This window comes from Haemaphysalis longicornis, unplaced genomic scaffold (genome assembly GCF_048455015.1).
Source record: "Haemaphysalis longicornis isolate Haplotype H1 unplaced genomic scaffold, Haemaphysalis longicornis Haplotype H1 scaffold_8, whole genome shotgun sequence".
Classification (NCBI taxonomy): Eukaryota; Metazoa; Arthropoda; class Arachnida; order Ixodida; family Ixodidae; genus Haemaphysalis; species Haemaphysalis longicornis.
The window spans coordinates 88,026,319-88,050,202 of NW_027526445.1; positions in this window are offsets into that span (position 1 = coordinate 88,026,319).

A 23,884-nucleotide genomic window follows, 5' to 3' on the forward strand; every position below is an offset into this window, starting at 1 on the left:
GTAATTGGGACGGTGAACTTAGCATGAGGGGAAATAAAAGTACACTTAAATATCAGGTCGAAATTTTTTCGTAATATCTATCCATCGATAACTGTTATCGAAGGGGAGAAGTCAATGCAAGAGCCACTCTAGAAATCGCAAAGTGGGACCGCAATCTTAAAGCAGATTGCTATTTTATCTTTAAAGGTGACCCCTTGCACGATTCATTTTATATTAGATCAATGCGAGAGTGTAATTATCCTGTACGTATAATTGTATCCGGTGTATATAGCCACGATTTTCACTGTACTTTGTAGAGAAATCTTGCTATTTATTCTCAAATTTCATGCTTACTTGTATGTATCTCCCTGCTGTAATGCATGCAAAGGCAAGCAGGTATCAAATAAATAAATAGACACCCATTGAACAGTTCCTCTCTTGGGCGTCCTTTAACAAATGGGAATGGCAGGGTGCAAAAATTGTTTACCTTGAGTGTGAATTGCGGTATCAAAAAAGGACTGACACACAACCGTTGACGCTGCTAAAAGTGCGAAAACCTGGCAAATGGAACGGTTAAAGTGCAAACCATGGCAGGTGCTGTTTTCGAAGTGTGTGCGAGGAATGCTATGTTAGACCCGAAAGCTGGAGGATGTTGTGTATACATAGGGCCTGGGCGCAAAATCGCCTCCGAGTGGTTGAGAGCCGTATCCATTGAAACTCGACCAATGAGTATTTATTATGCTTTATTCGCTGCAGTATGCAAGGTTGTGTTATGCTGGCAACCATAGCTATGCTATTGGTTTTAAACCACTTATGAAACCCTATTCTTGCGCCTTTCCTTGCACGGAAAGACATGGATATAACTGCAGCCACGAGAAGCAGGGTGTATATCGCAACCCTTATCTATATTTTTTTTAACGAAGTGCGTTATTACAGAAAAATTAAGTTCTTTTGGACTATTCAGTGAAAACAATGTAACTCTAAAACAAAATAAAAAAAGATTGAAAATGAAAGTGTTTTTTTATCTCTGCTAGGATCAGTTTTGCGAAGATCAGAAAATTTGATCGATTAGAAAATTTCTTAAAAAAAATGGTCCAAAATTTGACAAACGTTCCGTGAAGTATTATTATATGGAATGTTGCTAAGTGTTTTGCAAAGCAACGAGACGGTTTGAAAGGCTCTCACGCCGGTTTTACACTAATGAACTTGTAAAGCAACTTTTGTAAAAACAGTTGATTTAGTCGGGGCATAGAAGTGTTCATGGCATATAAGTGTTCAAGAAGATTAAAGTACTTGTTTGATCTCCCAGGATCAGCCCTGTGAGAGATGATCAGAATTGTTAATCGAGTAAAAATTTCTTTGAAAGAAAAATGGTCAAAAATTACAGCATGTTCCCGTGGGGAACACTGATGAGGAGGCGGAGCATCATGGGGGTTCCGTGTGGTTCCATTGTGTTGCCGTTATGTTGAGTGATCTGGTGTTTCATAGCGCCAGAGGGACTTCCGCGTCCGGGTCCACAACAGTGGCAAAGGCAGGCACGTACTGTTGTGTTACGCTCAGTAGGTGGTGGTTCTCGATGCGCCGAAGCACGTCCACCATATTCTTGTCGTTTTTGCACCTCTGTGGTAGAATCGGCAGTCTCCGTCAGTGTTGGTGAGGTAAAGGTTGTTGACTTTTGTGCACCGGCTGTGAGCAACGAACACGCCTTCCTCTTCGCAGCTTTACCTTCTTCTCCTTCTTCTTCTTCAGCGGTTCCCCTACGAGAAGATGACGATGGTGGTTGAACGCGAAGCTATCTAATGATGGATCCTTTGGTTGGCGAATCGCTAGGGGCATCCTGCCACAATCATCATCAGCGGCGCTGCGGACGGAACACCAAGGCGGAACATTCCCCGAGCAAGAGTTGCTTCACATCTAAAACTAGACATACATCTTGGGTGAAGGAAATTTACAGTATGTTCTCGGGTGTTTTGTGGAGTACCAAACGCTTCATAAAGAAATTCACTCCGGTTTTAGATACAACTAAACTCGTCAGGGAACTGTTGTAAAAATAGTTGATTTATTCAGAGCATAGAATTGTACAGGAAGATTATTGTAAACGAAATTGGCTAGAAGTGGCATTTTCATCTTTGTTAAAAAACTCTGCACCCTCCGCCTCTCCTGCTTTCCCCTTCCCCATTTATTGCAGGTAATCCGCCCTACGGAAGATATCAGTACTTGGACAATACGACTATTGCGCTCTGCAAAGAAATTATTATTTTCTGCATCCAAAAGTAAAAGAGGAAGTGCAATTAAAGTAGCGACCATACGACAGCCGCGTTTTAAAATAAATCTTGTTGTCAACTGACGATAACAATTAGGTAAGGCTGCGCTGACAGCTGGACGGCTGGTAGTGGCGCGCGGGCTCCCATTGATGGGGGTGGAGTAAACCAAAAATGGTGGGTTTGTGCTGCTGCACAGCGTGACTAAGTCATCTGCTTCTGCTGCATGCAGTGGACGTGTACCGACCTCAGTACAGTTAACGTACTGTGGGTGAACTCCAATGACAGTAGCATAAAAACTTCCGGCCGCTTTAGTCCATCTGGAGTCCGACGACCGCATCTCGGCTGTCCTCCGGTGGTGGGACTGTGGCCGCACACTGGTTGCTTTCGAATGGCCGGAGCACTACGGCTGGAATGTGGCCATAATAACATAAGCCGGTCGGCAGACCGCGCACACTGCCTGTTGGATAGCCATGGGTGTACGGCCGTATACGACCAAAAGTGCCACATTTGGAAACGGGCAAAACACGTCTTCGTCGGAAAAGGCCCGATAGAAAATCACTGGCCAAAGCTCACGGGCTTGAGTTGGCAGAACAGTCCTATGCTGCCTGGGCTAGTGAAGAGCATGTTATACTCTTTATGCGCGCGTGTTACCTCCTTTAATAGAGAGAGTGTCGCCAACTAACGTCCCCAGCTTAGAATATTCTTCTATGATTTAGAGCATTTTCCGTGCAATTCGACTGTTCGAGACGCCATCGTGCCGAAAAATAACCGACCGCAGGGCAGAGTGCGCGGCATTCGAATGGCCGACGCTCGTATGCGCATGTAACTTTGTTGACTACTGCTTCGCCGCCTGTGTATTCTTTGAGTTAGGGAAGCACAAGTTACCCCACTAAAGTTGTTTTAAGACAACTGCGTCAACTTTGGCTTCGTGACATCTGGTGGGTGCTGGGTACTCTTCAGTGTATTTAGTGACCAAAACGTGGGATTTTTGCCTAAAGCGCGCAATGCCTCTTGCGAATAAGACACCGTGCTCGAGAAGCAAACTTTGTTAGTCTCTATAATAGTGTCGATGTCAGGAGCAGCATCCTCATAGTTGACTGTGATCAAGATTGCGTGGGATGGCATGGTGACGTGACCGTCGGCGATCCTTGTAGCGGCATGGGGTTTCTGGTTCGGCTGCGTCGTCGTGAAGCGATCGGAAGATAAAGAAAGATTTGGTGTGCAGACGGTTTATTGCGTCGTGGTCCGTCAAAAAGTCCATTGCAAGAATTACGTCGCGGTAGCAGTCAGGCAAAATGACAAACGCAGCAGGGTACGTAGTACGGTCCATGGTGACGCGCGATGTGCAGGTTTCACATCACGTACAAGATGGCCTCCTGCTGTGCGTATGTGATGACCGTCCCATCTGGTCGTAACTTTCTTCACACTGAGGCGTGAATTATTCGCTCATTACGGCGTACTCGGCTCCCGGGTCGTTGAGGGCGACTGCAGCAAAGCCATCGATGAACCCCTTGACGTCGGACGCTGCTTTTCTCGAGTTTCGGGTTCGTCGAGGCGGCGAATCTCTGCTTGTGCGTGTTGACTGTCCTGCAATGTGCGCCGTCGTGTTCTTCTCAGCGGCAGGCTCGGTAATGTCTGGTACGCGTCGTGCCTTGAATCTGACGTCGTGTTCGGGAGTCACGTCGGACGTCGGGGCTACTTCTGGTCGTCGGGAAGAGGGCATGTCGCGAATCACTGTCTTCCTTGCGTCCTCGCGTCATTGGAGAGTTTCCCATTTTTCACCGTAGAGCAACTTCCCTTCCAGAAGTTGCTGCTTTTTGTTTCTACCGGGTGGGCTCGGGTACCTTCCACGTGCGAAGTTAGCATTGTTATGGCGGTTCGGCGATTGGTATGGGTAGGGCGACGGCTAGCGGTTGAAACGGGCTGGTACACGCCTAGTATTGGACAAGTATTCGATATTGGATAGGCGGTGGCCGCAACGGGGGCGTGGTGCATCGACACAGCTCCCTTGCAAACCCAGCCTCATGTACGGGCAGTGACCGTAGATGCAGTCGGCCTCTCCGTAGTGGTAGCAGAGCGCCCAAGTATCGAAGGTTCGCCATACGCCCGTCTTCTTAGGCGCCTGGTTTTGGGCTGCAGGGGTTCGGCCGGGCGACAGTGAACGGCGGTACGCCGGGACTTTTTGACGACAGATTGGAACAGTGCTGGGAATCTGAACAGCCGCGCAGTACGTCATATCTTGTGGTTCGTGTGGTACTTCGGATGGCGTAGCAGTCCCTAAAGCTATTTGAATTTCTTCGTGGAGCACGTCGCTCATACAGGCGACTTGGGGTTGCGGCGTTGTTGGGCGGAGTTTCCGCAGTTCTCTGTCGAGAGCGCGGAATTTTTCATGTAGCGTGTCAGAGCTAATAGCCCCAGCATCCATCGTGTACGCAACTAGCGCTTTTGAAAGTCGTACTGCCTCGTACGACTTTCATTGTCATCAAGAAGGCGGCCGCGGCAGACGCAAATTCGGGCATCGTTTTTGGTGGGGTTGCGGACAAGGCAAGCAAACAGTTCTTGCTTACATGCACCCTGAACACTCTTCAAGTCGCTCTCCAAGCCCAACTCGTGCCAGCCACCGGCATCGAGGCCTAAAGCCCGACAACGGACTACTGCCAGATAAATTGAAGGCGGAAGACGTCACGACTGGAGCCATGAACAACGCATCCATGATAAACAACTTATCCAGCACTTCTGAAATTCTCCAGCAACCCGGGATCCACCATTATTTCACGGGTCACCTATGGAAGATCCTGAGCAATGACTGGAGAATCTCGAGTGGGTCCGAACGTTTAACCGAAGGAATGATGACGAAACACTCAGACAACTGTTTTTCTTCCTTGAAGACTCCGCACGGATTTGGTTCGAGAACCACGAATGTACGCTGACAACCTGCTTGTTTATCAATACCGAGCCCTCGAAAACGCTCATGACTCTGGTACGCAAGGAACGGCCGAACAGCTGCTGCAGACACGCACGCAGCTTTCTAGTGATACCGTGGTCATTTTTCTTGAGGAGCTGAAGCGACTTTTTCACTGTGTGGACCATATCGGTTTCTACAACGTGTTTGTCACCTTATCTACGAGGTGATCCCCGATGGTGATTCCGGAACATCCCGACGATGCACGCGGCCCGAAGTCGTCCTTGTGGTTCACCTGAGACCTTACTACGCAAGATAACGGCGTTTCTTGTTGTTGTTTGTCCAGACTATCTATAATTTTAGCATCGGTTCGATGGCTTCTTAGAGGGGGTCAATGCCACTAACCATGTTTTGCGTTTCTTTGTTTATGTTTGGTTTTTGCCTACCGGCTGCGCCGGGTATCTTATCTGTGTTATCCGTAGGCCAAATGAATGCCATATTGTATTCTTTATGCCGCACGTGTTATCTCCTCTTATAGAGAGAGTGCGCGAACTAACGTCCCCAGCTTAGAATAATCTTCTATGATATAGAGTGTTTGGGAAGCAATTCGGCTGTTGGAGAAGCCCTCGCGCCGAGAGATAAATGACCCCAGAGCAGACCCCGCGGCATTCGATTCGCCGACACTCGTCTGCGCACGTTACTTTGTTGACTGCTTCTCCGCCACCTGTGTATTCTTTCAACTGTTAGGGGAGCACACGTTTGCCTCAATAAACTCTTTTTTCTTGAAGACAACTGCGTCATTTTTGGATTCGTGACAATATTGGACTCTATGTGAGCTGTGGCTGGACTAGACAAAAAAGAACGTAGCATGCAGGGAAAACGCAGCGCTGAGGAACCTATGAGGGCGGTTCTACTGTATAGAACCTTCATGCGGATTTTTACGAAGCCATGCGTACATAATGAAGGTATTCTTTCGTAAAACAAAACAAAAATAAGATATTTTGGCAGAATGGGAACATTTGGCAAAATATTCGTGTTTCTGTCTAAACTAAACCGAAAAATACAGGTCGTACTGGGATATGAGCGCCGTCAAAGGTTTTCACGTAACAGCGTACCCTCTTATCAGGTGTTTCGAACACATATCCCTGTTTTTATACCGGAGGAGTGTTAGCAAAGGTAAAAAGTTTCCTCAATGCTCTGCTAACAGAACGTTTGCGGAAGTCAGCACTCTGGTAACCAACCCCGTAATTGTCCGGTTTAATTTCAGTGTAGTCTTTCTTCTACACTTGACAACAATCAGCGGTTCGAAAATCTTTCAATCGCTCGTTGACTTTTTGTCCGGCCACGATGTTATATGTTTGGTGCTAACTGACGCGTCCACTATGCCTGACACCATACTTTCACTCCGAATGGGCTCCGGACGCGTTCGCAGATTTTTTTTTTTGGATAACGCCGCCTCGCCCAAGCAACAGAGAGCCCATGAAAAATTTCGCTCAGCTTACAGTAGTCTGCGAGGCTGGAGAAACAGCCGAGCTGGCGCCTCAACTCCCTTTGTCGGAGACCGGGCTGTTGGAATAAAATGCAACGAATGATGCGAAGTAAGTAATGCTGTCCGCGAAGAAAGTAATCATAACTCAGTCTAATATACGCCGGTTGGATAACCCGAGTGCACCAGTGTGCACTCCCATCACCGGAAGCGGTTTTTTTCTTTTCAATTGGAGATTTTCTGTTCGGGTTTTGCATCTTACAGCGGGGGTAATAGATTCGCTTGTGAAAACTATTCCACGACGCATGCGTACATCGTTTACCCCGCTGAGACCTTCCCAGATTAGCGAAGACGTGAATGCCCATGACCTGGCAAAGAGAGTGCGCCATTATCGGTCTACCCCTCCGATGCGCCCAAAGCCGATATTAACATTCTATCGCTGCTGCACAGAGAATCCTGCTTTAGGTCCAGGGTTCCTCCAGATCCTTATTTTCATCATCGGCGGCCCTAAATATCCATCACCCGGGCAAAATGCTTTTGTTTTTGCACACTACGCTACGATGCCTATTAGGTCTGATAAAATGTTATAAAATTATTAAAGAGTGGCGCGGGATGCGCCTTTCATTTCGCTACGAAAACACCGACGATGTGAATAGTTTTTTATAGCACTCTGTTTGGACCTAGCAGACAGAGACGCAGAAGTGCGTGGTGGGTAAACTTAATCGAGCTGTCAAGGCTTAGCTGTGCAAACATTTCTTGCCCATCAGCCGTCGTTAGATGTCTTGCCAGAAAGTTACTATATATTTGCCGTCTGAAATAGCCCACAATGCCAGCATATGTGGCTTCAGAGAACGCGGGGCTAAGAGATGATACTTTAAAATTTCGTACTAATTAAAATTATCCGGATTAGTAAACACGGGAAAAATGTCGAAGCTTGCACTTGCGTTGTAAAGCTTGGGAAACAGCAGACCTGGCGACCCGATACCCTTACTCGGAGACCCGGCAGTTCCACTTGAGGTGGATTTCCGTAGTTCCCCCTAAAATTTGTCCATGACCGGAACCCCTGATTCTTTTTTTTCCATGCATGCTTCCTTTTTTGCAACTAAGTGGACCACGGTAGTGCGCGCTCTATTCCTCGGGAAGCGCCTTCGCTGAGTCCGTTCCTATTGCACCAAATCGGCGTCTGATTCTCAATTGACGCACGAATGTAGATGAAGTGGAGAGTAGAAGAGCAAGCAAGATATTACTCCATGAATGCAGGATATAGCATTGCTAGAGACGCACTCATGTGTGCTCGTTATTTCTTCTTGTTATAATTGGCGAGTTCCTCACGTGACGCAATTTCATGAACAAGCCGGGGCAATGGTCAAATGTGTCTCTTGTTTATCTTAATATGTTTTTTCGGTGAAGCTCGACGACGGACGTAAACGGCCACAGAGCTCTGCTGTAAAAAAGAAGCCCAACTGCATGACTAACAAACAATTCCCAACAAAGGAAAAACTTTCAACGCGTGGGGCTTCAAGCATACTGCCAAGTAGGGGATAGTTAGGAGGAAAGGGCACTTTTCACAAAAGTATTTTGTTTTGTTTTTTTTTAACACAAAAACATCTTCCATTGAATATTTTACATGTTGAAAACAAGCTGCACAAATTATTTAGGCACTATTTTCTATTGATCCTGGTATCTATCAGAAAAGGTTTTTGTAGTAGCCGTAAACTGTCCCACTTCACCCATTTCTTTGGGTGCAGTGGTACGTAGGCTGGGGGGTATGTGACATCTCTGAAGTTTTCCTCCCAATGTGTTCATCAGACATCCGACAGTTCAACACCCACCAATAAAGGAATCTGTTTTTTTTTGTGAAAAGGCAAAATTTTAAACATCGAAACACTTGGTTGTGAACTACAGATTTATTGATGTTTTCTTTTCTCTATAAACATTAGCCAAAGGAACGCGGGATCGATTCCGGCCGCGGCGGCCGCTGTTCTTATGGAGGCAAAAAGGTAGAACGCCCGTGTGTTACACGATAGTAGCGCATGTTAAAGATCCCTAGATTCATAAAATGAATCCAGAGCCCCCCGCTACAGCGCGCCTGGTCGCCTGACTTGCGTCGGCGGAAATACCCTACATTCAATCAATCAATCAATCAATCAATCAATCAATCAATCAATCAATCAATCAATCAATCAATCAATCAATCAATCAATCAATCAATCAATCAATCAATCAATCAATCAATCCATCGATCAATCAATCAATCAATCAATCAATCAATCAATCAATCAAGCAAGCAAGCAAGCAATCAATCAATCAATCAATCAATCAATCAATCAATCAATCAATCAATCAATCGATCGATCAATCAATGAATCAATCACTCGATCGATCAATCGATCGATTGATCGATCAATCAGTCAATGAATAAATTAATCGCTCAATCATTTACAAATTAATCAATCAATCAATCAATCAATCAATCAATGAACCAACCTATAGAACTTTTATTTACGGGGTGTTTGAACAATTTAACATTTCAGCTTCCGTTACTTAGCGAATTCTGTCCGCAACCTTACGTTTTGTGTATCGCGGGAGCAAAACCGTGCAAACAGAATATTATATCAACACACCGAAAATTTGATGCTACACCCGCTGCGAGGGCCTTATGAATGCGAAATCACATGATAACTCCATTAGGGTTAGCATGGTGGGCAGGATTAAGATACGGAAATCGGATAAAAACGCCACTTGCTACTTTTATCAACACGAATACACTAATGGTTTCAGCCACAAAATACAGTAAACTACAGTTTAACGAAGACGGTTAAGCTTAAATTGCAGAGATACCTAACCACATGATTATTTTTGTTTGGTTTTTCAATGATACTATGCAAAACATTCCCCCTAGACGAGCCTTGTCCCGGGTATTCTTCGGTTGAAACGAACTTTCCGTTGACCGCCTACCACACACTCTGCGGGATATTCACACGACAGAAGGGGAAGCAAAAAAAAAACAGAGAATATCCGGTGGCGTCGACAAGCGAATCTGTGTCTTGCCGCGACGGAGCGAGAGAGCGAGAGAAGCCGAAAAGGAAGACCCTCAAATAAAGCCACCTCCGCCACCAGAACTCACACGGGGATTACACGATAACTCAAAAGAAAAGAAAGCAAGAGAGTAGGAAGTACCACGGCCGGTCACGCGTACGTCAGTCAACGCATAGGAAAAAGCGATGATGGAGGAATTGCTTTTTGCGAAAAGATAAACTCCTGACCGATGCAGTCACACAGCGGGAGCATGCGAACTCTGGTGGCCGGAACATACCGCCCAACCGCAGCTACAGCTAACGCGCGCGGCATTAGCAAGTCAACTCAGTGCTTGACTCCAGAAAAGCTACGTGCAATGTGAAGTAGGCCAGGTATTCTGCAGCAGTCCATCACGCATTCGCACTTCTCTTAAACGGGCCCCATATCGCCTACGGGTTCAATCCGGCCATTTCAAGGTAAGTGTTCTTTTCTTTCCTTGTTTACACGTAAAATCTTTCCGCCATTGCAAGGACACTTGACGTAGCTTGTTTTGCTTGTCACGTTTTCTCATTTACGCAGCTGTAGCTGGAGACAACGGCAGCGCTATTGGCGGTTTTCATCAAATGCTGCAGCCTGTCAGCAATTCCGGCTCTTGGGAAAGTCGGCGGTAGTTTCGTTCTCGGCTGGCATCTACGAGAGCGGCACTCTGGCAAGGCTTATTTTTGTAGGCACACATTCGATTCTCCCCATCGGTCATGCGGGCTTCGCTGAGTTTGATGACATAGCGCATCCATTAAAAGATATGAATAACGGTGAAAAGCGCGGAGCGTCTTCTTCAGACAGAAGCGCTGCGGGAGCGGCCGCGGCAACCATCTGCTGCAGGGTGTACAACTCCCGCGAACGAATTGCGCCACACCGAGGCAGCTAATACTCGTCGCCGCCTGCCATATTCTCACTATTGATATGAAAATCAGCTCACAAAGGCGCGAAACAGAATTAAAAGATTTTCAAAGCTGTGGATGGAGATCCTAACCGGCACGGCTTTATAAACGGGTTAGCGAATAACTTTGGCGATGATAATCCTTTGTTGCGGGAGCAGACCTCGGAGTGGCCGGCTCGATGCAACAGCGTCACACGCAAGTAACACCAGCGTACTCTAGCCGTAGGTGCAAATATTCAATTATTATCGTGAGCGATAACATGTTTTAGGTCCAATGTGTGTTGCCTTCGAACACTAGTTTCCACAATCCTGAACTAGAATGCCGTCACAAGCACGGCCGATGCGAAAAGGATCGCCACGCAGCTAGCAGCGTGTGGAGCATGTTCGCTGGCTGCTATAAGTATCAGGCCGGAAGAACCGCCGAGCGGATGTAATGACTGCACGTTCCTCAGAACGGAACGTCCCCCACAAGCGTCAACTGTTTCCAGGTTGCTTTGTTCCTAACTTATCAGCTCGCAGCATTCAGATGTGTGAGACGCGAGAAAACGCTTTAAGGGACACTGAAGTGACTTGCAAACATTGCGGAATTATTAGCACAAATTCTAGTCCGGAATCCCTAGGCCGTGTTCGACCACTTGGAGGCGTTTACGGGAATTGATTAGGTAGCAAAATCAATACAAAAATCATTTCCTCCTCTCTGCATGCTCACACATTTTATCTGGAATTTTCGTTTCAAGTCAGGAAAAAACGACTTGGGTTGACTGCGCTACTGCATGGCTCGCCGACCTTCCGACTGGGTCAGTCGGCATAGCATTCCGCCTGGCGGCCGCCCACAGGTCATCGCGATTCGTTCGCTTTGTTGAAACTAAGCCACGGCACGTTTGTGAATGGAAGAATGTCCCTTTCATTAGTTTGTTAGTTTGTACACTTAGGAAGCTCCAAGGATATGTATCTTCACAACAAGTGCTGCACAAGCGCATATGCGACGCTTCGCTGAAAGGCACATTATTTGGAAAATCTAAGTCCAATTGAAGGCGGGAGAAGAGTCAGCGAAGGTAATATAGGTATTTGACCGAGTCTTTTACCGTACAGCGTAACCTTAGGGTGCAGGAAGCGCGTTTTTGCGCTGGTTGAACAAGTACAGCGGGAAACCGCAGGACCACGCACCTACGAACGCTTTACGTCGAGGAAGTGCAATTTCTAGGCAAGACATATTGCTGGAATTTAGGGGATGCTTACTGCTCGAGGCCTATACAAAAAATATTCATATCAGCTGCTTGAAAGCCTAAAATAAATAAAAATGTAAACTTGGCTTACAGTATACATTTTTATTTAGTTTTACCATTTCAAGCATGGTTGGGATGGCGCGGGGGAAGGGGGGTGTGCGGGCAGCCCTTTTCCTAAAGTACTTGACATAGCCCTCGAATTCAGCTAATTTGTGCAGTTTCCGTTGCTTACAGAAGTGAGAAAATTTCCTTGCGTTTTCCGCATCCCCAACAAAAGCCCAAAAGCCTGGAGAGCCGTGCTGCGGAAGCTCGGCACGTGGCGGCCCGGTCCTCTTGATGATCATGCGACGGGTGGCCGGGTGCGAAACCGATGGCTCGTGCGTCGCAGCAACACCGTGACGAGCCAGCGCCGCGCATGGTAGCCCGATCCACTGGATGATCATGCGAGTATGTGGCCGGGTGTGGAACCAAAGGCTCGCGCTTCGCAGCAACACTGGCTTGCGGGTGTGGAATCAGCTTAGCTCTGCAGCGATTGGTGACGCTGCGCCAGAGCGGCTTGATAAATATATATGTGTCACATAATGCGCACACCATGTGTGTGTCACTGAAGCATCAGTAAGCGTGATAAAGAAGCAAATCTTAGACAACCACGAAAGCTAAGAATAACCAGCTGAACATTTACTCACGCTACGCATATCCTGGCATAGCCGAGTTAAGCCACAGCTAATTTTTTTCATCGTTTTCTCCCGGTATTAAAAAAGAGTTACCAAATACTGCTTGGAATAAGGCCGCCGTTCATTTCACATCAGCAAGAACGCAGAAAAAACAACTCGCGGGGGCGGGATGTCCCTGGCAGGTGCAAGCAGCCCGCAGGGTTCGGAGGCAAGGGTAGGGAAGCTTAGCCTCCACACGGAGAGGAAGGAACTATACACCGAGCCTGGCCCGCATTTACCGCTAGACACATGGACGACTTGTGCACGCGATTCGAATGCGACTGATCCTTACGGAGGTCGCCAGGACAAGTTGTACGTGCGAATGTGAGACACACGCTCCAAGTTCGCGTGTGATGGTTCGTCGGCGTCGCTCTGGGCACTGTTTTCGCTCCATGGTGGCCTCCTTGTTTAGGCGCATTGCCGGCTATTTAGAGATCTGCAAGACAAACGAAAGAGGGAAAAGAAAAAAAATTGTAAACTTGAAGTGAAAATGAAAAGTGCTCTTACGCTACACATTGCATTTTTATATGTTCAGTAGAGCGGTGTGGGAACATTTAGCCACCTAATTCCGCTCGTCCATGCTGTGGGTACCACTGGGAACATGTGTCTACCAGGCGGAGAGCGCACGGGTCGGCGGCGGCAACGGCGCAGACCTGCTTCCCACAAAATATCCGGAATTGCCACTGGCGCCTCCTCGTGGCTTTGAAAGAAACGTTCTTAGCCGTGGTCTATTCGGGATCCCATTGGCTGTGGCCGCCCGACAATCGCAACGATGGTACGACTGCATTTGGTTTGCCAGTCGCACGTCGTGAGCCTCCTCCGATGAGCGACCTACGCTAAACCGGTCGTAACTATTAGTCGCATGCCAATCGATTGCAGCAATCGGTAATGTGTCTCGCGCTTTCTGCTCGCCGCCGCTGCGAAGGCGGTATCAATACAGGGAGCGCATCCTTCCTTGCCTGTCTTCCCTCTAGAAATTGTGGGGAGTATTTCACGAATCAAACAGCTTTTCTATTCCTCCGAGGGTCGTTTTACAACGTCCGCAACACGCGTGGCGTTAGATGGTGTGTTCACTGTACTAGGAAACCAGAATAAAACTGCTGGCGAACTCTCTGTACTCTTGATATAGGTAAGCGGTGGTTGTACCCCTTTCGCGGGAGAGAATAGAGCATCGTGCGGCCTCTGTCTCTCATCGATAGAGTTCGTATATCCTTTGCGAGAGATAATAGAAGAGTATATCGATTCTATCAACTTCAGCTGCACGCTTTCAGGGGTGCAAAAAGGCAGGCACATCTGTGGCGGACGCGAACTCTTTAATATCGTATGAAAAGCCGTTACCTAAAGAGCCACAGCACCGCGCCATGAAACAAAGCGTACGTAAACTAAAGTGCAGCGTGTTCAAAAGAGCGTGATAGATAGTGTTACACGTAAAGTAGGAATGGATCATTTGTGTGTACTAACGCAACGGTGACCGTAGGACCACTTGAGTGTTGTGCCTTTGCGCGTTCTTTTCTGCTTGGCGGGGCTGGTGCACGGACGCGTCGCTTCGACGTCTCCGTCTCTTACGTGGTATTGAAACCGCCGTAGTACTCCTGTACGTGTCGGTGAGGTGCGTTTTGGTGTCGGTGGCTCTGTTGGCTGTGTTTGAAGTATACCTGACTGGTAGAATAACATCGTTTGCCTGCTTCGGCTGCAGCTGAAAACGTAAGTCACCATTTCATTTTTTCTTTCGCGGTATGGGAGAGCTCGCGCTCGTTCCCGCCGAAACTTCAGCTGTCGTTTATAACAACTGGCGCTCGTAACTGCTGCTTGTCGTTGTTGGTTCTTGCGAAGAATTAAATGGTCACACACATGTGCTTCCATTTGTGGGACGCCAGTTCTAGCTATCCTTTTTCCGGCTTTGTGTTTTTCGAAAAAGCGGCCGTCCTCACATTGCACGGCCGCTTTTCAAGCAAGACTCGTGTGCAGTATAAGAGTTGCGGATTTATTAGGCTGGCTTAAATAAGCTGTAGCTATAAATGAAGCATACTTCCATTATTTTATTGAGCAACCTAAAGATATTGTCAAGCGACAAGGTAATTACACAGACGCTGGGTTTCTCCATCGGTTCCGTTCACATCTGGTGCGTTTGACGAGGCAGAAGTGAGCGACGGCGACAGCAACACCGTAACCAGTTTAATACCCAATCAGTTAGGTTAGTAGCGTCGCTTTATTTTGTTACCCCTTAAAATATTACGCATCCAAAGGTCACAAGGTTTCTATTCGACCTCAAAGTTGGTATAGATGTCTTGCAAAAAAAAAAAACATTAACATTCGTGCGTTGCGAACCCATTGTGTAGTGCGTTGGCTTGTAGCCTCTGGTCCCGCGCTGTTAGAAAGCAATACTTACGCTAATAAAACGCTGACTGCATAACATTTCAGTCGCGAATAATAGTATATGTGGCTATAGCAGCCACAACAAAATTTTACGGAACCGCTGGCGCGTTGCTTTGTCTATTGGACTTTTTTTATTATAACTTGCGCGGCTGCAGTAAGAGTGAAGGCCATTTCGGTGATATTTTGGGCTGTTTTCTCAAAAAGAGCCAAGTAACTTGTACCGTAAAGTGCAGTATTGAACAATGAATAGTGCAGTACGTTTTATGTTTCATAGCGAGTGTTGACAAGCTGCAACGTTAGGCTGAATATTTTCACGCGGACATTTGGTAAGGCTGGTGCTAGGTGCGGTATTTAATAAGCAGCGCGCATTTTGCATTATAGTAAACTATTCGTTTTAGTTATTACAGGAGCTACGACATCAAGTTGTCTCGCGTGGATGTTTCAGGTGTTTCCGGCGTTTCCGGCGGCTGCAGCCGAGACAAGCTTTCCAGGGCTATTCTACCATTGTGCTGTTCAACAACATATTGTTATCGCCTGGCGTTCGACAGCCGAAAGAGCGCAAAGGTGCCTGATGCGGCAGCCAGCTGTAAGTATTAAACACTTCATGTTTGGTCACTTTGCAATAGTCATCTGGCAAATAAAAATGTGTCTGTTAGCCTTCACGATATCATTTGAATACACATTTGCTTTCGAGCATCCCCTGACCTTAGTTGTGCTTAATTATAAATGTCATTAGAGACATAACACAACTGTATAACCAACTTTCTGCTTTGTTAAAAATTTGTAGCATCCACTGCAGCTCATTATAGCTGTAGCTGTATCAATGTGCCAAACACTGCAGTGTTTTCTAACAAACTTATTTGGTCACGAGTAAGATGCGATGTACAGCTTCATGATTGATGGGGATTAGGAATGCGGATGTGCGAGATTTATTTTCTGCTTGCCTCTTCTTGCTCTCCATGATTCGGCCTTGTTACTGTTCACTGATCCCGGGAATAATCCCAATAACGAGAGGCTGACAGTTTTGCTCTAAAATTCCTTGTCTTCATGCCACCCCTTTTATAACACCTAGTACTAGCAGCTGGGCCTGACCCAGGCGGCACAGAAAGTTTATCCCGAGACCGGCCCGTCTACGGCCGCTTTCTGGCATGTCCGGCCAGCATCCAGGTTCCGGCAGCCACTGATCATACGATGAACGGCCAACATTCGGCAACCAGCGCTTCGGCATTTCTCCGGCCGCCCGTGTTCAGACGCACAACGGCAGCTGCCGGGCTGCCAAATATTCAGTTGCCTTTCGGCTGCCGATGTTGAGAAAGAAATCGGCCGGAGTACGACTTTAGGGCATCCGTTTTTCCTTCGGGAAGTGGCGCTCAGCCGATGCACGGCAAGCGACCGGCCACAGGATATCCCTATTCTTGTGGCAGTTGGTGTTCGAAAGGAGACCGGCCATAGCGCGGCTGCCGCGCATCCGCTCTTTCAACAGAAAACCGCGCGTCCGGCGGCACAATATTCGTTTTCTTCGGGCAGCCTGTGTTATAAAGGACACCGGCTGACTTACGGCCTCCGAATGTACGTTTTTCATTTGGTTCGCGGTCCTCGGCCGAATTACGGCAAGCGAACGGCCGCAGAATTTTCTGCTACTGGTGTTCAAGTGGAGACCGGCCTTCGTAGGGTATCAGGCTATCCGTCATTATGCGAACAACAGTGCGCGTCTGGATGCCGAGAAAATAATGCAGTGACGTGCTTGGAAGAAGGCCCTCCTATGTAGGACCGGTTTTTTTTCCTGTGTAAGAAAGAGCTGTTAGGGAGTTGAATGGCGGATACGTTTTAAATGAATGAGCTACGTATTTCAAATACTAATGAATGTTCTAGGTGAACGGGCAAGGTTTAAGGACTCACTTGACATTACAAGGGAAACGTTTAGGCCATCGAAAAGCCATTTATTGCCACAAGAAGACTGTGCCTCACCAACGGCAGAGCTAAGCCTCGCCAGTCATAGCCGCTACAACGCCTCGCCCTTCGGCTTCGTCGACGCATCAGCTCGAAGCTATTAGCTCCCCTCCAAGAAATCGAGACCATTGGACACATCAACCCGGCAGCGATATCCGACCCGAGATGGCGGTGGTTAACCAAAATCAGAGGCCTTAAAGGGAGTCGAGCAAGCCGCTACCACGCAGGAGCTGAACCGGCGCCATGTCATGGACGGCCCACCAAAGAAAGGCAAGGGCGTGCAAAAGTGCAAGTTTCCGGCTATTCTTCTCCCAATAATACTGCGAAAAACAATGTGAACTATATTGTTTGTGATAAACGTTGAAGAGGCAAAGCTCGTGCATTGGTAGGCTAAACTTCGTGCCCTGCCCTATGTTACATCTTGGGTTTTATGACTGCCTTTTTAGAAACACGTGTTATTTTGAATTTGCCATAACAACAGAGCATTGTGAATGACGAAGTCTGAATGTTAATTTAGTTGCGGTGATTGAAATTGAGATTAGCTACACTTGGGGTATGATTCATTTGGTTAAACATAATCGCCAGCATCCTAGCAAACACGGATTTCGTCGGGATTTTCTTGCTCAACGCAGCTTGTTGAGTGCACGCACGATTTCGCTCTAGCAATACATAAGGTTAAAGTAGCTGACTATTTTCTTGTGCGGCAAAGAAGCATTTGACGGCGTTTCATATCACGTTCTTGTTAGTACGTTGCGGGCAATAAACTGAATGAATCGGTTATTGCATAAATAGCCAAATATATCTCTCTAAGACAGCTGTTTGTCGCTCTCAATGGTTGTTCGTCCAGATATGTTCCCGCGACCTCAGGAATTCCCCAGGGCTCATTTGTGGGACCTCTTTTGTTTGTGTGGCTTCAAATCTTTGTTAAAAATGTTCACGAATGACTGTGTATTAAAAGGACTATAGCGAATGAACGTGATTCCAAATACTTGCAGCATGAGTCAAACTAATAACATCCTGGTGCGCTGATTCAGAAAAGTCGTTGAATCTTCAAAAGTGTGTTAAAGTCAACTTTACAAGAAAACCTTCATTCCAATTGAATGCGTATAAAGTAAATTACAGTGCTTTAAGAACGGCCGGGGAATATAATTAACTATGAGTTCAATTAACGAATTGTTAGAGAAATAGGCATGTTCACAACATAAAAGTTATGGCTGCACGTGTTTTTGGCTTTCCGAGATAAAATAATGCAGGAGTACGCATGTGTTTTCTAGGATCCCTACAGCAAATTGCTGGTTGATACGCTCGAAAATATACAGAATAGGGCAGTGCGATTTGTATTAGGTATTGGCACTGTCAAGTTAGGATGAGGGAAAGTAAAAGTAAACTGAAATGATAAGACGGGAAAGATAATAGACGAAACCTGCGGTTGAAATATTTTCGTAATATCTATCATTCAAAAACTGGAATACAAGGGGAGAAGCATATCCAAGCGCCATTCTACATATCCAAAAGTGCGACCAGTAGCTTGAGGCAAATTATTAACTTTCCCTTAAGGTGACGCCTTGCGCGATTCATTTTATTTTAGATCAAGATGAGAGTGTAATTATCTTCCACGTATGATTTTATCCACTGTTTATAATGACAATTTTCACCGCGCTTTGTAGAATTATTTTGTTATTTGGTCTCATATTTGACGCTTAGTAGTGTTATGTATCTCCCCGCTGTAATGCAAGCAAGGGCAAGCAGGTATCAACTAAATAAATAAATAAATATATATATAACTGAACAAATCAATTAATAAACTTACAAACAAACGAATAAATAAATAAATAAATACTTAAGAAATTATTATATAAATAAATATATATATAAATACACTTGGAGACCCAAGCTCGTCTCCGATGGGTTGAGAACCCTTCACATTCAAACTTGAACCATGAAATATTTATTGCTTTTCGTTGCGGTATTCAAGGTTCGCTGTATGAATAGTACAACTGCTAAGTTATTTGTTTGAAAGAAAATATGAAACTCTTGTCTTACTCCTTTCCTTGCGTGAACACAGTGGGATAGAACTGCAGCCATCTGAAGAAGGGCGTCATTCGCAACACGTATAGAATTTTTCTAACCTAGTACGACTTCTGAGGAAAATTAAGTTCATTTTTTACTATTAAAGAGTGGGCACGCAAATCAAGAAAACAACATAAAAATATATTGAAACTGAAAGACTCCTTTGATCTCATCTAGAATCAGCCCTGTGAAAGATCGTCAGAAAAGTTGATCGAGTAGAAAATTCCTTTGCAAGAAATAACGGAAAATACTAGACATACTTTTTGTGTGAAGTAAATTATATTGAATGCTGATGAGTGTTTTGTGGAGTACCGAACCGGTTCGTAAAGGCATTCGCAACGGTTTTATATACGAAAAAACTGGTCAAGCAGCTGTTGTTAAAATAGTTGATTTAGTCAGAGCATGAAAGTATTGTCTTAACAGAAATTGCCTAAAAGCGGCACTTTCATCTTTGTGAAATTCAACCCACTAAAGTATGCGCCTTCCGCCCTCTCCTCCCACCCATCCTTCCTTGTTTATTACAAGTACGCCGCCCCACAGAAGATATCAGTTGCTGGACAATACATCTATTACAACTCTGCAAAGAAATGAATATTTGCTGTATTCGACAGTAAAGAAGGCACAGCAATTAAAGGAACGACCATTTGTGAGCACACTTGAATAAGTTAAGTTTGGTGTAAACTGACGCTGATAATTAAGCCAGGATGCGCTGAAGGCTGGACGCCTGGTGGTTGCGCGCGGGCTCACTTTGATGTGGGTGCGGGGGACTCAAAATGGTGGGTTTGTGCTGCTGGACAGCGCAATTGAGTCATCTGCTTGCGCTGCATGCAGTGGTCGTCCACCGGCCTCAGTACAGTTAACGTACTTTGGCAGAACTACAATGGCGTAGCACGGCCGAATTTCCAGCAGCTTTATTCTGGCTGGAGTCGGACAACCGCATCTCGGCTGTTCTCCGGCGGCCGTACTTCGGCCGCACAGGGGTGGCTTTGGGATGGCCCGAGCCCAACGGCTGGAATCTGGCCGTATGAACGTAAGCCGGTCGACTTGCCGACGGACACTGGCCGTTGGACAGTGACGGGAGTACGGCCGTATACGGCCAAAAGGCCCACATTTTGACACGGGGCGAACATGGTTGCCGGAGAAACGCTGGCCACAAAATCACTGGCCAAAGAACACCGGCTTGAGTAAGGCCGAACAGTCCTGTGCTGCCTGGGGAGGTTTCAGGTTCTCTTGTTGATCTGACTGCCTTTTCTGGTACAGGTTGACAAAAAAGAGGAGAATGGCCCTGTTGCTTTCAAATTTCAATAGGTGATCAGGACCCCAATTCTTTAAAATATTCCGTGGTCTCGATCTTCTCAGGTGGCTTTTTAGTGGCAGTGCTGTCTAGCCTCACCCTTCTGGTGAAAGAAAAGCCAGAGGCGTTGCTCTCAAAACTGGTATGCATATTTTTTTCTTTCTTTTGTATGTTTAGTAAGTGAAATCTAGTGTAGTGTTTAGGAAGTATGCTACATATTCAATGTTTAGGCCTGCCAAGCTGTATCTGTGCTTTATTTGGAGCTGTAATATTTTTCCCTCTACAACTGTTTAGGTGAAATTTTTTGGGCTGTCTGTGTGCCTGCTTTTCCCATTGATAGGTATGCCGTGCGCTTTCTGGGTGCGGCAGAAACTGTGAAAAATGCTTTTGCTCCTGCTGGCAGGAAATCTAGTAGTCGAGCATGGTATTTCGGCACCCAGTGTTGTTTGAGGATCAGTAAAACTGCATTATTGTTCTGTGTGATCACAACAGCTGTTCGAGCAGAGCACTTCAGAGTAAATGCAAAAGAAGCAAAAAGTACAGTCCCACGTTCTGCACATGTTGCTAACGCCGTACCTAGGTCACTTATTTTGTGCGTGGTTGAGGTCAAACACTGATACAGGCAATGCAAGAAATCGCCTGCAAACGGAACAGCCCCTCGGGGATAAATCCCCCTCAAGGATTTATTTAGCTCTGGATTTAAACGGGCTATGGAGACAAAGAACATGTTTGGTTCATTTGCCCCGACAAAAATATTGCTATTTTTATTGCAAGTTTCCAAAAATATTCAAGATATTAAGGGAAACAGATAAAGCAGTGGCTCGTCCCCAGCCATTTTCCTGCAACACCTCTGGCATCACCGCACCTTGTTTATGCAATGGGCAGCCACTGACCAAAGCAAATTCCAATTTAAACATGAATGGGTGATTGTAGTGCAATGTTCGTGATTGTAGGATTTAACGCGCCAATGCAATGCAGCAACGCATACAACTTGATGGTAACGTGCAGTTAACACACTGAAAACTATGGTTTTCATGTGATTTTCTATGGTTTTCCCTGAAAACTATTGGTTTTCACCCTTTGTGTCAGGCCTGCACATTATCTGTCGCTGTAGCATGAAATTTGAACGCTTTTCAATACGTCTAGTGTTTTCCTCAGCTAACAAAAGGTCTTCTGTGGCTGGAATGGAGCTCAGTGAGTTACACAAAGATAGTTCTTTTAAATTTTATGAAGTTTTATTTTGTCCTAATGGCCTCTGACTCTGCGGGTTTGGGAAGTACTGGGTAAGCTAAAGCTAATATAGTAAAAATTGAGAGAAATGCCGGGATAAAAAAACCTTTTTAGTAAGGCTACATCTTAGTAAGGATATATTAAGGCTACATTAGTAAGGCTACCTCAAGGCTACATTAGGAAAGCATGGATATGGCTTTAAAGTTAGTAAAAGGTCCTTATTTTCAATTTTAAGGCAACCATAAAATTGTTCGAATTAAGCAGAGTTTGAATTAGTGGGCGGGCACTTCAATGAATAGGCATCATGCCACTCTGCGCGGGCAGAACACAATGAAGCCACCGCTGGACTCGTTAGCGCCGATTAGATACTACATGTTTGTTGCGCTTGCCCCGAGTTCGCCGGCCAAAAGCAGCGACAGCGGCACAAAGATAGCCGGCACCGGTGTGCACCGTTGCAGCGAAATAAGCCCTCGCAGCAGCAAAGCGAGCGCGCTAAGCTGTCGTTTTTTTCTGTTTCATTACGTTGAATCTCTAGTAAAATTGGTTTGTTTTGGATTCGCAACACATTGTAAACTCTCCGTGGCGACGTATTCTGCGGTGAGCGAGGGAAACCAAGGGATCTCAGTTCGAATTAATCGTTCTGGATACACCAGTGTTCGAATTATCGGGCGTTTTCCCCACTAAAATTTACAGTTCTTTGTCAAGACCAGGGCGTCAGTTTGAATTACCTGTAAGTCCCAATAACGAGATTTACTGTATTTGACTCTTTGTGTTTAGCTACTGCCATGGATAAAATCGGCATGAATGGCAGAAAAGACAAGTGTGGGATGCACTGGAATTTTTGCTGGACCTTGCTTGCCCCTTTTACTGAAGTCAAAATACCTGAAGCACTGACTCATAACAAACACTTAGTGGAAATATTCGAAGCATTTCAAGCACTCAACTAGCCAGCCATTGCGGGCACATCACCAGTTTCTGCGGACGTTACAAAACTGCCTCATGGTGGAGTGCTGACCTCCAGAACTTGAGGGCATGAATATTTTGGTGTAGTAGCCATCACAGCAATTCAAATTCGCTTACGAAGGGTGCATTTTGCCTCATCAGTGGACAATTGTTACTGTCACATTGATCAATCGTTAACATAGTCACTAAATAGTTAGCTTTAGGTGTATAGACTACTAATTACCCATTAGGTTTCCTGAGAATCGCTTTGTACAGTGGTTGGGTAAGGCAGGTCTTGCAGTGAATGTGTCCACTGTGGTAGGAAGAGCAAAATACTGTTACTTGTGTTGCCTCTGGTACTTGCATTTGTGTGCTTTTAATCCAGGAGCCAGGAGAGACTTCCCTTTACCCCGGGATATAGTTCTCGGTCCAAACTGTGGAGGTATCGGCAGCCGTGACTGCGCAGTTTGAAGAGCTCCAGCTGACAGCTACGGACATAGTGGACGGCTTCGCATTGCTTTTTTTGCGGTCTACTTCACCTTCAACATCCAGTATGCCCCAAAGGCAAAGAGGACCTGTTTTTGAGATGATGCTCGGCCTATCACCTACAGAACAGATGGTTTCGGTTTTAAAGGAGCGACTGCAATACAGCTGGATCGACGTGTGTGAGGAAAGCAATGATTTCAAAATAAAGCAAGAAATGCACTGTGAAAACGATTTGTCACTTTTTCTTGGATAAGCACAAACGACAGCTTTTTTTTTTGAAAAGACGCTTTGCTATGTTTACTTGTGAAGTAATTCTACTGTATTTCAGTTTCGAAACTAGAAGGAAAGAGGGCTGACAATAATGCTGTTGCGGATGCTAAAGTGTAGTCTTGTAAAATGTAACATCGTCATGCCTCTGAATAGTAGAGTTTGGCAACTTGCGCTTAGTGCGTAAATCATGCTTCAAAGGAATACATTACGTCTAACAAAGAGTAAGCTAGCGCTACTTGAGGAGGCATTGTGGGACACTGGTTGTAAGAATACAATGATTCTAAAAAGAGTAAGCTAACCCTTCATGGTGAAGTATTGCGAAATGCTGTTTGGTGGAATAAGGTAAATCCGAGGCGGTGTAAGTTAACCGTCTTGCCGGAGGTATAGTAAGATTCTGGTAAAGAGTTGTATAACTTAGTGACTTGAGTCATTATTTGACCCGTGGTGAAAGAATTGCTAGACGCTGTTCACGCAAGTCCTGTGAAAATACCCCGACCCCCTCTCCACGAGAGGCCGGCGACTCCCTTGTGAAGGGTAAGGTTACTCTGATAAAGAAGGAGTTGCCGGATGCTGTAAAAGGGAATCATGGCACAAGGCTTTCCACTGCCTTTGGGAACTAGTGGGACTGCTTTACTTCTTAGAGTGTTTGATTTTAGTACATCGTTTACCGGTCGACTTCCCAGATTGTGCAACCATTCTGCTCGGAACGGCTTTCCGTTCTCGCTTTGGTTTTGACCA